The 18,078-nt window shown below is 42.1% G+C and overlaps 1 protein-coding gene across 3 annotated transcripts in view; it reads right to left on the bottom strand.

The window, feature by feature from the left end:
* Nucleotides 1–17,341, bottom strand: part of LOC139727667 (fibroblast growth factor receptor-like 1) — a 95,687-nt gene extending 78,346 nt beyond the window's left edge. Inside the window, exon 1 of one of the 3 annotated variants that reach the window (XM_071638647.1) lies at nucleotides 16,564–17,341. The gene's annotated coding sequence lies outside the window, so the exon portion shown is untranslated. The remainder of the gene's footprint in view (nucleotides 1–16,563) is intronic. The other 2 variants (XM_071638648.1, XM_071638649.1) reach the window with 2 other exon arrangements.
* Nucleotides 17,342–18,078: the final 737 nt, after the last annotated feature.

Below are 18,078 nucleotides of genomic sequence, written 5' to 3'. Positions count from 1 at the left end.
AAAGGCTAGGTTCTATCCACATATTCAATGCTCAGGGACTAGAAAAATTAAATGACATGACAACAACGGAGTACTTTAGAGGTACTAATCATCGAAGAGGAGTTGAGTCACTAGTCCAGATCATGCGAAGGAGCAATAGACGCCTCTACCGTGCACACAAAGGCATAAAACTTCCACGAAAATCCTACAAGTGTGGAAAGTGTGGCAAATATGCTGGCCATAATAGTGCTACTTGTCAAATGTAGAATTATGTCACAATGAATCATAAATGGTTCATGCACATCCAGTCACCCAGACCATACAGAAGCAATGAAAAATTAATATGGATCTTTATGTTCATCGTTTTGTATAATAGTACAGAGATGTTGTTGATGTTCAAGATAGTATGCATGTCCAAAAAAAAAAAAAAAAGGAGAAAAACGCAGGTGTTTAAACTTTGGGGTACTCTGCCCTACTTTGGGTAAAGGAAGCAATTGACAAAACTGACAGTTATTGTAAAAAAAAAAAGATAAATGTTTCTGTCATTCTTTATTGACGCCAATGTAATGTCATGATGTCTTGCCCAGCACATCACTTGGTAGGATGAGTGTCCATGCACAAGAATTGACTACTAAGAGCGCACTAGATAGAGTATGAAAATATCACTAACTCAGATTGGATGGTATGTCATTTGCTTCCAATTGCCAAAGTAGAGCAGTACTGTTCTGATGGAAGTCAACTTTTTGAAACTTAAAAATTACCCTTTGAAGAACATTGCATAATTGTGTATCTTTCCTGAGAATATAAGGGTATAAAGTTCTATTTTCAAATGTCACCGTTTCATGTTTAATAATGTTACTATGATGGATGTACATGGCAAACTTTTTATGCTTCCGCCAGAAGAGGTCCGAGAAGTTTTCGGGTTGTCCGTCCGTCCGTGGATCAATCAAAATGCTACCAATTGTATATGATTTAAAGAATACAATGCCATCTAAAAAGCCCGTAAAAGAATCGTTGATGTAATATGCATTAGCTTCTATGATCGCAGGTCTCAATTACTGGTATGTCTTGAACATTATGTGCACTTCATTGAGCCGTAAGTCTTTACGCAATAATCATGATAATGACAACGGCTTGCAACTATGCAAACTACTAGTATTTCTTCAACTTTATTTTGAAATAATTTTTAAAATGTTTATATTTGATTTTTTTCAAACATATCTCACGTTTATAGAGTACAGCTGTGGGTCAAATTCTACTTTTTATAAGGTGTTCTGAATTTTTGCAAATGATAGTGCAGTATCATTGTTAGGACCTATTGTATTCCTTCACAGTACATGCTAAAGTGCTGTGTCGTGCACACTTAAAAAAGTGTTCATAATCATATCCATGTATATCAGTTAAACGACTTAGAAGCAATGAACACATGGCCCAGTTGTTCTGAAATAGAAATGAGTTTTGGATATGGATTCCTAAATGGTAGTTCTGAATACATGCACTCTGATACAATGATGATACAAACAGGTAATACATTGTACTATATTAGCAACTGAAATTTTCATGATGTTCCTTGTTATCGTTGCAGATTATGAAATTTATATAAGGTTATTTTTTTTTTTTAGGGAATGTGGTGAATTATAATGTAATTCATTTTAAATCTTTCCAAACCTCCGTGAAATGTATAAATTGACTCTCTCATAATCGAAATATCCTAAAGATAAAGTCATCAAAAATATAATTGTATTGGCTGGAATAGTTTAGCTTATGAGTCATGCAGCCTGCTTCACCCGAAAGCTCATCAGCACTGACCAGTATTTTTGCATTCAAAAGAGAAGACGATACAACCCTTCGTGCCGTCTTCTTCCCTCATAAATGAAAGAAGCAAAACAAAACAAACAAATGGTCAGTCACTGATGAGCCTTATGGTGAAACATCCTGTACGTCTCATTAGCTAAACCATTCAAGCCAATGCAATTATACACACAGCTCCCCTAGTTCAGCGCTTTTCCAAACTTCAGTGTATTATGTACATACATTACACTATATTCGTATAAGCAAAAATATACCCCTGTTTTTTTGTTACAAGTTTTACGCGCAAAGGTACAATCCTGCCATGAAATTAATCCGTACATTGTTGACACAATGACTTGTTATTCAATTTCACACGCGCTGGATTCTTTTCTAAACCGTCACATAGTTTTGCAGATATCTACTACCTTGTAGGACTAAATATTTAATTGATAAAGACAATAGATGATTTGTACCAATTCTGTCTCTTGTTAGAGCATTTGTACCAGTTCTGTATCTTGTTAGAGAATTTGCACGTATTGTAATTTTGCAGATGACTAAAAAAAAAAAAGACTGAATAAAAGCAAATGGCTGTTGGTCTACCGTCATATATACACTGTTTTGTGTTTATGTCCAAAAGGTTTTGTCAGTGTATGACATGTGTATACAGCATGTGCTTGTGTCGATTTTGCTGGGTAGAGGTGTGCCTGTGTGTGTGTGTGTGTGTGTGTGTGTGTGTGTGTGTGTGTGTGTGTGTGTGTGTGTGTGTGTGAGAGAGAAGAGAGAGAGAGAGAGAGAGTGGGGGGGGGGGTGGCGGGGGATCGAACTCAACGGAATCAAAAAGTAATTACGACAGTGCAGAGCGCAGTGACATACAAGTACATTATGCAATTCAGCCACACAACGACATTGAAAAGTGATTAATAGTTCGAAGTTTATTCATAGCCGTACACAAAAATCTAATCCGAATGATTAAGTGTCAATTCTGTAATGATCAAATTGATATTTTTTTTTATATTACTGATGTAATACTTTTCTAGCTGTGCGAGCTGTCTTTAATATTCAATGGGCATATATACCGTATTTTGATTTTGTCATACTCTACTAGTACGAGTAGTAGTACGAGTAGTAGTAGTAGTAGTAGTAGTAGGAGGAGGAGGAGGAGGAGGAGGAGGAGGAGTCGTAGTAGTAGTAGTAGTAGTAGTACGTCCAAAAAAAAAGTGTATGGAAGGGATTATAGAAGGCAGGAGATGCAGAGCACGCCAGTGCAGTGTGTGGTGTAAATGAGTGGACAGGAAAGAGTGTCGATGTAGTAAGGCGGCCATGAACAGTACAGAGTGTGGAGGTCATAAAGTACACTGTATCCGATCGCGATGCAGCGAGATCATTATTTTTGAATCTGAGGTTCATTTACATGAAGCCAATCACAGCGATCCAGTGGCGTGAGTAGTGATGAATATTAATGAAATGATCACGCGGTGACCGATTGCCCGAAAACCTATTAGCCAATCAGAATGCGGTATCCTAAAGTGCGGCACGCGTTAAATACAGTGTATCAGAGGCAGATTCCGTCAGCAGCTAAGGAATATGAATATTGCAGAGGTACCTATGGGAAAGTTTTTCCAATTGGCTAGATATTTCACATGAATATTCATTAGAATATGATTATTCATTTTAAGGAGTTACTTTTTGGTTGTGCGACAGGAATAGTGGTTCTTTTACGTCTCGAAGTAGGTCATTCTGATGGGACCTCTCCCTGCCTGTTCGCGCGCACCGCGCCGTTCATATAACGCGCGAAAATGTGTGTCCTTATGCGGAGTACTGAATCCTAAGGTGAAAAACAGCTAATTTTCAACTCAAAAGGTACCTATGTAAAATGTGTACAGAAATGTAAAATTTCTGCATCTACTCCTTGTGTACGACCTACATTTCCATTTTGATGAGTTACTTTTACTTCCCGAGATATTACTGCGCAGCTTTGGGCTCATGAACTAGACTTTGCGTGCATTAGCCCTATACCTGTCTATGCACTCAGATGAGTGCTTTTTCAAAACGCGCTCTGCGTATGGAAGATGTCACTTTAGAAATTGTAATGTTCCGACAATATTCATCAATTTTTTTTTCTGTTATTTGCGATGAAACTATTTCTGATCTTGCTTCAAGCAGTGGTCTTCGCTAACCTTACAAGCAATTTGTAGCAGGTACTGAGTACACACGTATTGTAATCTAAAATCCTGAAAACACAAACAGGCAACGCGTTTGTAAACGTGATCTGTCGCTCACGGACAGTAGGCGGCGCTATTCAACATTCTGACGACAGTGCTGTCCACAATCTTGCGAGGGCAGTGCAGTGGCTACACCATTACGACAGAATAGAAGGAATGAATTTCCACTGGTTCGTGTTGCACTGCAAACGGATCGAAGGACACAGAGAATCGCATTAGACACAACCGTGGCCTTTTCACTATGATGGGTAAACTGGTTGGTAACAACGTCATACAGACTGATAAAGAAAGATACTATACGATACGAACACTCGCGCGTAAGGTGTTTTGAAAGAAACATAGTGTGGATACCCAGCTACCCTGGTATCTGTGGTACCGTGCAATTTTCAAGAACAATCTATAAAGCTAAATCAGTCACAATCAAGATTTACTATTTATGAATATGAAATGAGGGTATGTTTTCACGTACAAACAAGGTTTCCATTCATTCGCGCACAAACCTTTATTTTGTCATGATCGAATATTAACGCCGCATAAATCATAAAGTCTCATCAAACTGTACTGCATGTGTTTCATCAATTTAGCAAAAATACAATGATTGTGGTGTCACATGGTTGCTGAATTACTCGACAAAATGAATTATTTCGATGTACGAACCACAGGAATTACTGTTTTATGAGGTGATATGGCACCACTCTCCGAGTGTCCTTTGCATTATAGGCCTACGATGTAATATCGTGACCGATATCACCATTTCGCCAAAAGCCTATCGATATCAACTTCAAAATTCATCAACTCTCTGTTTATTCTTTATTTAATGATTCAGCAAATTATTTTATTTAACTCGTCTATTTGAAATAAGGCTGAGCAGAGTTTTTTTCCACTGACTCATAAACCAGTCGCCCAATCATATCCCTTCCCTCGCTACGTCTGCTTGGCTCCAGCGAGACCACGCCGTCAAGACTGCGTCGCTATACCACGTCGATGCGTGCTATTGAACGGGGCTCATTAGAAACGCCTGATTACTCCCATCACAATACCCGTGTTTCCATAATTTCATATTTTCTCAGTCTGGTCCACGTTCCGGCTGGGCCGACTACATACATGGACCATAATTGTTATCATTTTATTATTCTTTTCTTCACCCGAACGAGTTTCTCGACAAACATTCTTTCGCCCAAGCACGGCCATCCCACGGCCGCCGACCCACCCCCCCCCCCCCCCAATCCACCACCTCCTCTAAACATCACTACCAACATCCTTTCCTTATTTCGTCTCGTCCACTCCTCTTGTTGAGGCGCGTCACTGTACGCTTTGACTCATCCGTCAAAACAGGCCAGAAGCTACATAACTGAGCATGAAAACGCCTTTCTCTCTCCCCACCCCCCTCTCTCTCGTCATCATCATCTTTCTTCTCCATCACACACACACTCTCTCTCTCTCTCCTTTGATTGATTCATTTAATGCGGGAGGGGATGTTTTCAAGAAACGTCATTCTGCGTTCGATCAAAAACGAGCTAATGATTTCCGTTATGTCTTGACAGTCATCAGTGGAGCGGGAAATTCAATAAGTGAAAAAAAGGGGGGGGGGGTCTCAGTCGCAGATGCTTCTTCGTCGATCCAGCAACTGCCTTTATTGCAGCTCTCTATGATTCCGACGGCTTTAAACAAACAGAAATTATATTTTTATCACAGACCCAATGTTCCCCAATCGAGAGAGACAGGTGTACGGATGGCAGGCACAATGTCTACTCAGTATTGATAATTTTGGGACATTAGCTCGGACGTTCGGGTGGTTAATCATGATTAATACCAGCAGTAAAGATCAATATTTTCGGAAGAACTTCTAAGGACTGAAAAAAAGACATGTCCCCTAAGAAGACAAATAAAGTTGTGGAACTTAATAATAAGGAAATAGAATTCAGTCCCTTCTGGTAACTTACTCTATCAATAAAATCCTAGCATTTCCCGCATGCTTGGTCTATAATATGCGTTTCAACGTTTCATTGTATCGTGCGTCTTACATTTTTCTGTTAAGTTTCTTTATGTTCATGCCCTACTTATTCCACATCTCTTCTTTCACTAATAATGAGGTAGACAGTGGATCTCTTTGATAGCACAGTCCATGGCTCCTCATGACATCCACTTTGTGTGAGATACCCATGCACCACCTTGGTGTCATTATGACTGCATTCTGTGATAACTATTTTCCTTTTTTTTTTGTACCTTACATATCTACATGTGTAATCGCTAGCCCGTGAAGGCACTGACAACAGATACAGTATTGGTCTGAAAAGAATCAAATTTACATCATTGATATCAGGGAGATGCCCATAAAAAAATAAAGTCTTTCCTTTGTTTTGTTGTAACATGACAATTGTCCCGCGGGTTGCAATACTGTCTTCTAGCTGCGCGAAATCAAACCTCCACCGAAGATGATTACGACAAACTACTCGATCAGGGTCTCCAGGCGACAGAAGTCGAGACATGGTGGGAAAGAAAAACTCGGTCGCGCAAAGTCGGTCGCCAGAATTCAATTATCGCGCGTGTAGATGCGAGATAGGCGGACCTCTCGCGTCCTATAAAACGCTCACGAAGCTCAGCTCTATAGAGCGTGCGCAAATTTTAGAGCGTGCGCGAAACTCCTGCGCGCATGCGGGTTACTAGTATTCAGGGCGAGTTCCCCCCCCCCCCCACCCCAAACTATGACTAGTAGTTTGCATTTTCCTTACGTATAACTCCTAAATAAATTTGACTATGGTCGTCATTTTACTTTGCATGTCGCAACATAAAAGACAACAACTATAGTTACAGTATGCCATACGCGGCTGTGCTTCCGAGAAAAAAAAAATGCTACAGAATTTCAAAGGCGCATTGGATAGAGTCGTTGCACCCCTCCCTAACCCCGAAATCCCTGTCTACAGAGTGATAACGACACCATCTCGCAAACTGTGAAGAGCGGGTGATGTTGTAAATGAAGTAGATGGATTAGGAAGAGGAATGGAAATGATACAAAATATATGAAAGTGGAAAAGATGATTACGATGAAATCGAAGAAGAAGATTTAGACAGAACGGTAAAAACTGGGGCGATATAATGAATGGGAGCAAGAGGAGGAAGAAACGTCGTGCATCAAACATTGGTGCGCTTTAAATAATCATTACACGTAACACCGGATGGGAAGAGATAGCGGTATAGGTGTGTGCATCGACATTCTGCTTGACGAGTGGTGTTGTGTCTAGTGTGACAGCTCATGTACCAATCTTTCCCACTCGGAGTGTGTGATATTTCAGACTGACTGACAAGACAAATATGCCATGTTTATGTGTTTCGGTTTTTCCCCAGCAAAACCGGCACTAGAGCGGAGAACGAACTCGTTGGAGCGGATAGGATTCTGTCCATACAACCCCCTTGATGGCGACACAGAGTAAGATATTCGTTCGATCGTCATCGAATTCACCTCGGGGCTAAAAACCCCTAGAAAGATCCCCAGCGCGCAGTTTGCACGTCGGTGGCTGTCACATACACCCTAACCTCACAGCTGCCCCGTGCGCCGCCGCAACTCTCCCGATTAAGCGCCGTCAACTCGAGAGAGTCCGTCGTCTTCTTCCCGCCGGCTGAATAGCGTCTAAAATCCACCGAATCCCCTCTGCTATTGCTAATAACATAAAGCCCCGCCTTATATTTTCTGCAATTTAGACGGAAATTTAGGAAGTTTCCCGCCGCAGGCGACGGTGTGGATGTGCGATTTTCGCGCGTATTCTGGGGTGAGAAATTGTGCGAAGAGAGGAAACAGAGTAAGAGTGGGAGAGACAGACAGAAAGCGGCGGAGACAAAAAAATGGGGTCGAGTTGGTTCTCGTTGCTCGCTGTTCGCACGGTGAAACTCAACACGGACTCGGTGCTATGGCCACGTCACGGACTCGCGGTTTCGTTGGCGAGTTCCGTGGCGTATTGACAGATCATACTACGTATGACTCTCCTCACCCGATTATTAGTTCGAAATTAAGGCATGAGACGGTATTCCCTTGTAACCGACACGGGGGCTTTTGTGGCAAACTATCAATAATTGGTGTGAAAACGTAGACTTTCATCCAATCAAATTAGTTCCATATCTACGCCAGACGAGCGCGCGGCGGGGTGGCGTTAAAGGCCCGATGAGACAGCGGGTCCGTCGAAAATGAAAATTTCATGACGAATGTACGATAAAACTGCATACAGTCCTCTCTTGATAGGACAAGCTAGCTGAACCACATTCTGAATGTGTGATGTAACATAAGCACAGAAGACAATAATTACCAAGTTTCAGCCACATATCAGTGAACATGAATAACATTCATCTTGACACCGTGCTGGCTTGAGTTAAGTCTTTCGTTTAAAAGACATATATCAATATCATTTCTTTATCCCTTTAAGCTGAATCATAATCTATTATCCCCTTATCGATACGCGACTATCATGTTCTTACGCGCTAGGAAATTACACTATATTCAATGACGTAAATCTGGTTGATGCTGTTTGTGCGGATATGGTATGCACTGGCAGTGACTTCTTCTAATCACGGAGCTTTACTGAGTAGGCCCTACATAGCTCCATGCTCGGATGAAGGTATACAACGTGGGACAAGTCATGAAGTTTGATGTCTGAAAAGTCCCATTCGCTCTGATTCCTTTCACCACCTTCAGTTCACACGTAGCTCGTCTTCACCTCATTCAAAGGCAAAGTCGTGTCGCTGGGAACTGTACCCCTTGATGCTGCTCGTGGTCATTCACACCGACCCCACAGTATGAACGTTCACACTGACCAGTGTGAACGATCTTGAGAGCATCGTTAGAAAAGTTGGTATGTAGGTAACAACCGTGAACTCTCCTCATCAGTACACTCGGGATCGAATCCCGCCCTGTGCCAACTCGCTCAAGGACAAGATGCTTGAAAATGTGAATGCCCTTCTTCATCATGGCGAATTTTTTGAGATCGGTGTGTGGCAATGCTGAGATACATAGTAATGGATTACCCTCTGTGTAAGAACAATGTGTCTGAGTCTCTAGATATCTTGGTAACGAAATCATGATCACTTTTTATCATTCCATCATTATATTATCTTGCTGCTAATATCATTTCTATTTTACTCTTCTCACTTTAATCATTATTACTATCACTACAACCATCACAAGCATTGCCGCATGATTATTAGTATGGTGAAAATGTTTACTATTGTGTCATACACAGTGATTGGTTGGTCGGATCATGGACCTACGGTCGGATGAAGAACACTAAAGAATGATATGTTGTGTGAAAGATGGAAGTGTCCTTCCGGTAAATACACGCGTGTACACCATCAAATCTTTCGATCTGCTCCTTTGAGCTCCATGATCTGTCTAGTGCCTATAAGGTGCCTTTTCACCTACTGCTTTGGTTGTGGTAATGAATTCGGAACGGCAGCTCATCTTTCAATGCAAACAGATGTGTTCCTTGTTCCTTAGGCAGTCATCAAATTTAAAGTCTAAATGACCCTCTCCCAATTTATGCCCCCCCCCCCGTATAGTGTAGCCTATAGTTCTTCTATTTCGTACCTTTCTCTCCCTCCCCTGCCCTAACTTCCTGCCCCCTCCCCCGTCCTCATTCCAATGCCACTCCCCTCACCTCCCGTCCCCCTCCCCTCCCCTCCCCTCCTCCCCCCCCCCCCCCCCCCCCGTGTGGCCGATTCGAACAATACCAGCGCGAACAAAAAGTCTGTCCAGCATTCTTAATCGCAACGAAAACAATTATTACGTCACTCTGTAACTTGAATTTCAGTAGATGAAGGGCTCCGCGAAAGTGAAATCAGGGGCGCAGACATCAAAAGCTTCTATAAGTGGGAGGCGGAGCAAGGTTGAGCGTAGTCTGCCTTCCAGACTTACCTTTTCCACCCTTTCTCGTTTGCGAAACATTATGAGAGCGCTATAACGAAATACATGAGCATTGATGTCACTGAAAAAGACACTTCACGTAAATCGCCGTAGTCAATTTCAGACAATATTAGGTCACATTTGACTTGTAATTCACAAACTTGCATCTCAGGACAACGGGCAGACAGATTAAAGGGATAGTACAGTATTGGTGGAGAAGAGAATTGGGCTTTTAACTTTTTCTGAGATACCAAGAAAACACTTATGAAATAGAACCGTGCATACCATTTTAAGAGGAATTCAAAGTTTATTTGATGAAAATCGGGTTTGGAATGACTGCAACATCCAAAAACAATGTAAAACAAAGCGATCGTGATAAAGTGTGGGTCCCACACTTTATCAGAATCGCTCTTTTTTGGATATCTCAGCCATTTCAAAACCAATTTTCATCAAATAAACGTTGAATTCCTCATAGAATTACGTGCTCTTTAACATTTCATAAGAGGTTTCTCATTATCTCACCAAAAAATGTTAGAAACCTGATATTAAGTCTTAACCAAAACTATACGATCCCTTTAAGCATTGGAAGATAATTTTAAAACTTGCAGCAGCTTGATAATGGTAGAAGAATGCGTAAACGCTGTCATGGAATTTACTGTGAAAGTACTACATGTAAATTGTAATAGATAAAGTTTTATTTCTGGCCCGCTTCATTCTCTTGAACGTGGTTTGCGCTCTACCACAGCTTGATGTATCATGCCGTTTGGACAGTTCACTATAATGCGAAGGAAACCCATTCTAGCGTGAAACTTAACTAAAAACTTGAAATTGGGGGATTTTAGAGCAGGAACACAGCCTGTCATGGGTTTTCAAAACAAAGGGAAAGTTTGTGCTCATTACTTTTCATCAGAGACTCGTCATTTCGTCTGGATACTCTCTCCGTTTGTCTATTGTACTCTTTTACATAACCACTTGAACCGCATAGCTGCCAACGCACCTGCGTATACAATATTGACTAATCTTTCTTATGAAAATTGCTAATAGTGGGTTGTTTTGCATCGAAGCACACAGTATATCTTTATAAAACAAATCATTACTAATATGCAGAATTTGATGAATCCAAAACAGTAGGCCACATGCTGAAATTAATAATAATTACACTAACATGGTTGGCAGGATGCATGATCACTGAAGGGCTGAAGACATGGATACAGTCCGGACCAAGCGATAAAGAGGGAGAGAGCGGAAACAAAATAAAGCTAATGCACAAACAAATCAAGACAGTCGATTTGCTGTTTAGCCACTATCAATATCATCAAGGAGGTGCATGCATTATACCAGGAGTGTGATGCCTCCTCAATTAGCATTTGAAGTCATGAAGATATGAAACCCTTCAGAAATAACGCTGACTTGTGAATCGGCGACAAATTTTCCCGCGCACGGGCGCTGAAACCGTGAATGAAGAAATTCCCTTTAAATCTTTGCATTTCTGAGCGTTGTCACTATACACACTAGTCGAGGATTTAATAGCTCCGATACTACGAGAGGAACGTCTTTGTCGTAACGTTTCTCGTGTCAGCGGAGACACACATTATCATGGTCGTAGCACTTACAATAATTACACCCTAAAGAAATGTGTCCTCGTCTCTATTTCGAGGATTAGTGTAAGGGTGTCAGCGCAGTTACAACCCTTCCCCAATATTTCCATCAATGGCATTGGTGTGGAGATTTCTTGTACAGGAGCTTGAAATGCGGTATATGCTTGGTCTGGGGGGCGTTTCATGAAGGAACTTGTTGGATAAAATGTCCGACAAGTCAATTATATCCGACAAGTTCAGAGAAATCAGCCAATCAGACTAAAGAATTTCTCAAAACTTGTCGGATATAATTGCCTTGTCAGATATTTTATCCGACAAGTTCCTTCATGAAATGCCCCCCTGATCTCCGATATTTATGTTTGTGAATATGTTTTGCCATTTGACAATTTTATATCCCAGCTTTAGTGATCCCTCCCCTCCCCCTCCTTCCCTCACACATCTTTCTCCCATACAGTAGGCCCTACACCCAACCTTCCTCTCCTATTCTTCATCCTCTTCAGCGTCTTTTCCCTGCATCCTGCGTTTTGTCACATTATTTCGGGATTCTTGACGCCACAGGTACCGATCAAAGTATACACAGAAATAAACTCATAAAGGCGTGTTCTTCCACCACCTTGAATAAGCCCCTCATTGTAAAAACTTTGATCAGATAAGCCTGGAATCGAATCCACCTCTCAAGTTCCCTTGCAGGTTGTAGTAAAGTACCAACCAAGATGACCACATCATCGATGTTGACAACTGATCTACGCTCGTAGAATACTTGGTCAGCCCAGGGAGGCGAGACCTCACCTCCTTAACGTCAGTACATTTACATTCATTGCAGTCGCTCCTCAGTCTTTTACTCCTTCAGATCCCTGAGCAAAGTCGTGACGGAAGATAATTATTTTTACCGAGGAGATACTATACTCTGCCTAGAAATAGTATATATATCCACAGTTTTACAAGTATCGAGATGTGTGAGTAGTTTAGTCGAGTTCAGCTGAGAGAGAGAGAGAGAGAGAGAGAGAGAGAGAGGGGTAGAATGATCTTGGCTTTTGAGGTGCACCATTGGACTGGGTGGGTGCAAGGGCGGTTGTTTTCATTATTCAAAGTGACCCAGGTTTGTTGTCTTTGGAAGACTCTTGCATGCGCGAGCCTTCACCAAAAATACCGCCATCGCTCCGTGACCCCTAACCAAGGAGATAGGAAAAGAGTCCACTTCTTCCTGCATGCCCTCAACAACCAACATGCATGCAGCCAGTTTAGTGGACGCAGGATGTAATACAATGTATATCGACTAATTATGTCGAGCACAGTCCTGTCAGTTTACACTGAGCAATGTGTGTCCACATAAGGGACCCAAACACTGCGTCGTCCACTCCGGACGGTGACGAGATGACATCGTGTTAAAAGATTAGCGCATACGTGCGTGTCAGTCCAAGTCTAAATTGAAGGCCAAAAAAAAAAAGGGAGGGGCTACATGAGGCAAAAATAATGTTATCCGAATTTAGCTTAGACTAAAGGGCACACCAGACATTCTCTGACAACATCCCGTCTATGTCCAAATTGCAATCCTTGGCCGCTGAGAAGAGAGCGGCCGCATCACGTCTTATCAACAGCCTTGCAATGCCAGAGGATTTCCTCTTTATCATCCGCGTGCAGGCAGCCTGCAAAACATCTTGGCTGACCGTTCGCGTTCAGGCCCTATAGGACAAATAAACATTCTCGCTGAACTGTCTTTTTTGGGGTCGCATGTGATTTTCTTTCCAACTAAACTGTAACCAATTTTCGGTAGCCTAAAATTGGAAGTACCGCATCATGTCGACAATGTATCATATTACTTTGCTTTGTTGGTTTCCGTATGTTTATTATACGATTTTTATCTTTCCAAGTTACGATGTAGATCAAGATACAAGCCATGTACATAGCTCCACGATAAGACTCGTGATTTAAGAAGGGATGGTAGGCCTATAGTTTTTGGTTTAGATGGGGATTCACGTTGTAACTTTTTGTGAGATAATTAAAGACCAATTATACGAAATATCAAAGAGCATATACAATTCGAAAAGGAATTAAGTTTTTTTTTAATGATAATCGGTGTGAAATGGCTGAGAAACAGATGTCCAAAAACAAAGCAAAACAAAGTGGTCCTGATCAATGGTGGGTCGTGATCCCGAGTAAGCACGAGTTACCACAAAATCGTAAACCAAAATGAAATACATGTACGTGGCAAAATTTAGAGCTACGACTGAGATGTTCAACACAGGTCTGAATCGGATGAGTCTATTCAGAATACAAAGCGCGTGAAAAGGTGAGCTGGTTTCGGGCACAGGAACTGAAAAAAAAAAATCGTGCGACACATCACTCACAGTTCACTGCAAGCACATGAACGAAGAAAAGAAGACTGTCAATCTAGAACAAACACGGGCTCCGATGTCGACGCCAACGAAAATGTTGGGCAGCGGAATCGATAAAACAAACATTTTAAGCAAGGCTGTTGAGTCAGAACAGCCGTTACCACCTTTCGTGAAGGCACAAGAGGAGAGAGAAAGGGGGAAAAGCCCACCCAAGACAACAATGGAATAATTAGTTCTGATAATTGAATTAACCAAATTTTCATCGTGATCTAATTTGCTTTTTTTTTCTCTGCGCGACAGCGTGCGCGCGTGGTGGGAGCCTGTTGACAGCGTACATGAATTAATGTTCGCCGTCATTTTCTCATCTCTAACGAAAACATGTGTGTCATCGGTCGTCTGCCGGAGAAAGACCAAGACTGCGGGCGCCACGACCGCCAGAGGTTTAACCCATCAGCATCTGCGCAAGGTGATTTCTCCCGTGCAATGGATGGGCAACTGAGCTTCGGGACGCAAACTGCGCGTGCGTTGGGAGGATTTCAGATGGAATAGTGGGTGTATGGGTGTGAGAGGGACCACTTTCTGGCGATCGTCACACAAGGCGTATTCTCTGCTTGTTAGTCTTACATCACAGACTCATTGAACGTCCATCCCACAATATCATAATTCTTTGTACCACTACAAGTGCCAGATTAAAGGTAATGCTTATGGATTATTGAAGACTGTGTTCTTCTGAACCTACTTTGACTATGAACCATGACTTGACCAACTAAACTTCAAAACTTTAACATCTAAAGCCCACAAGAACAAGATCCGAAGATCTCCCATTACACTCACACAGTATGTGCTCCTTTAACTTCTACTTTTTTTTCTTTGAAAGTATGTTGTATTTTAAACATTATGTCTTTAAATCAAGCTTTCTTGTAAAGACTGTCATTGATAGTAATGTTAATGACGAGAATAATAACAATGATAGTCAGTGAGATATGCTTGAAATAAATTCGGCCAATATGATTCTTGAGAGGACAATCGGCATGCATGATGCTAATGTCGAGCACGATCCGAAAACGGAACTGTCGCATGTCGTAGTGAGGACATTGTGTGGTTCAAGCCACACTTGGTACTTGCAATGAAGTCCCCAGTGAGGGACGAATCGTAGCGCAAATCGTGCCTGTGCTGACGGGTGCGACATGGCTAGAAAAACAAAGAAGATCTGGTAAAAAGGGGAGAAAACTTTGGCCTCGGGCATGTCGGAGGTATATAGAGGGACGCGTAGAGGGACACCACGCAGTAGACGCCGCGACGACGACAAACGCGTTGGAGCCAGTCCAGAGGTCGAGAGGACCCAAAGGCAAGGCCAGGTCCTCAGCTCACACCACCATGAGCCTCCTCTCTCGGCCATTGCTCGCGAATGTCCGAGTACAGGGTGATATTTAGTCCAGGTTAGTCGAAATGAACAATGAAAAGAGCGAAAAGAATCTTTACACCAAGGCGCTGTTAACTGCAAGAACGTTCATAAACGTGTTGTTATGAACGCCAAGGTAACTGCGTATATTTGCCCAGCAATTACACCGAACACGACGAAATACAGGGAGTGGCATTTTTTCGTTATACACAATACACATTACATGCACACATCTTAAACACACAAACATGCAAACATATACACTAACACACACACACACTTGCAGGAATATTCAAAAGGGAAATAATCTAAAATGATAATCCGCGGAAGTTTTTTTTTTTTCCGTATCTGCTCCTCTGCCACTTTTCCTCTCCTCTCCGAGCTCCTCAACCTCTTGTTTGTTGAAAGGTCGTAAATGTGAAGTGAGCACCGCTGCGCTGAGGATTCGGGCTCGTTCAACTGCTACTAAAAATCTGAGGACAGCGCATAAAAATGTCACGTATTCGGTTGTAACGCGAGAAAGACATAAATGTCGAAACTCGCGAAAGTCAAGGATGGCAAGTGATGTATTGCTCCACGTGGACATGGCGACTTTGGTGACACAACCATTGCTATGACACAGTCTTCTCATACACCAAAGGAGAAACATAACAACATCGATGACTAAGCATTGCAACGCACAAATACTAATTTCAGGCAACTTGCAGACAACATTCTTTTGCCTTATACATTAATCATTTTCCATCCTTTTATCTTTAGTTTTAAGCCACTTTTTTTGTGAGACAAGATGGCATGGAAATGTTTTATTGTCAACGTAAAACCGGAAGCATTAAATTTCATGACAAATGTGCATGCCAACACAACAGGACTATCTTGAACGAAAAGCATACAGTTTAGAGAGCGATATCAGATTGACGGTCATAAAAAGTGTAATAATATACAATTTATCATCGAGAGCATGGATAATAATTATTTATATATTCATATTTTCATAATTTGCAATTACATGGATGCCAATTATTGGATTACTATATATATTGGCAATGTAATAATCGAATGGTCGCATCAACCCGGTATCTCAGAATCTCAGGGGTAATGAAAAAGAAAAGGGAAAGGGATTATAGCACAGTTTGACAGTTTCATATCATCTGCTCCTGTTTGGTACCTGAAAACGTGACTTTGAAAGTTGTGATGTGTAGAGCAAGATATTATATCCTTCAACAAAAATTTGTTCGGACAATAACTGATGAGGAAACATTGCATGGAAATTGATGATTGAGGGTTTTGTCTCATTCTAAAGACATCAGATTAAAGTCATAAAATGTAACAACTGATTGGTTTAACCTACCTGCACTACCCAACTGTAGCAGCAGTTCTTACCCCTTACGATTCGGCGTCAGTACTCGAATGAAAAGACGTCGGTGCTAAATAAAAATCCGAGATACGATAAAAATGGCTTCCAATTTCGCTTACAGATGAAGACCGTTGGGACAAAAATGCAAATGCTCTCGTCCAAAATCGTGGAAAGTCTTTTCCAATGAATAAATGAAACGTTCGAGTTCTTTGCCCGCAAAATTCGTTGGCTGTTTGCATTAACTTTTGTATCGACGATTTGTATTCCAATTTGTCGCTCGAGGCGCTGATTCAATGCCTAGCCCAGTTCTTCTGGCAAACACGTATACACAGAATTCCAAGCAGACCAGGCGTCCCTCTCCGCTTCAAAGTCGTGAAAAAAGAAAAACGATACTTCAAAATGTGACGAAAATGCTTGTACTTGGTGACGATTTGACACGAGAAAGAAGCAGAGAGGTTCAATATAGTCCACTTCAGTCGACTCCAACATCAGACAACTTTATTTCACTAATAGGCAGTGCAAGAAGATATACACATCGCTTTGCCGATTGACCAACTAAGGTATACCAACGTGAGCAGCACGCGACGTTCTGGCACTTCACCCGCCGAAGGTAGAGGCGCAAGTGATGGCAAGGTGGCGGTGTTGCGGTATACCAGTGCCTGCGAGCGGAGTACATGAATGAGCGATGTGCGCGAAGGAAGGGCGCACGAGATCGCCTAACTTTGAGCTCTACGCAAGTGGCGTTGAAAAGACTAGTACCTTTCGCACACTCGCCGAATTCTCGCCCCGTATTGGTTGGTCCTTGCGCTGGCCGAACTTCGGCTTTGCACCATCCAGTGTAAGCTCAACGCGCTCACACACACATTACACACTCAAACACACCCCCCGTTTCTCGGTGTTTACCAAACTTCTTTCCCTGTTGACATATGCCGCATTCAAATTCACATCACTTCGGCACAATGAATGGTGGAGGTACGGAGGAAGAGAGGGGAAGGGAGAGGGGATGGGGAGAGAAGGGGTGGGGAGAGATGGGGTGGGGAGAGGGTAGGAGGGACGGGCTTCGAGTTGGGAGGTGTATGAGTGAAAGTGCGAGGCTGGGGTACGGGAGGGTAAGAGAGGACCGTTCAGGAGGACTGTGTGCGATAAACACCATGTAAACGAGGTGAATACAACTAAACTTACAAATCCATCTCATTAACCTTTTTTTTTTTTCTTTTGCGACACTCCTCATTTTATCCTTGAGATGAAGAAGGAAAGCGGAAAATAGAGGGATAGGCAAGTAAATGAATGAAGGAAGAGAAATCACACAGCGTCACGTGCGTTTATGTGGGAGTGTACGTGAGTGTGTTTATTCGCTGGCGCTCATTATTCAAAGATTCAAAGAGAAAGGGGGAGAAAAGACACATTTCCTCTCAGGGTACATAACGTATTGGACACACCCATGTCTCAGAACAGTCGTTGGTTGATGCCCGTATGACTTCAGCTACACGACAGGCGAGAAGCTAAAGT

Source organism: Diadema antillarum, unplaced genomic scaffold, assembly GCF_040938485.1.
Source record: "Diadema antillarum isolate AM-2024a unplaced genomic scaffold, OU_Dant_1.0 seq00000140_RagTag, whole genome shotgun sequence".
Classification (NCBI taxonomy): domain Eukaryota; kingdom Metazoa; phylum Echinodermata; class Echinoidea; order Diadematoida; family Diadematidae; genus Diadema; species Diadema antillarum.
The sequence above is the reverse complement of the archived record's forward strand: the minus strand, read 5'-3'. Positions and strand labels throughout refer to the sequence as shown.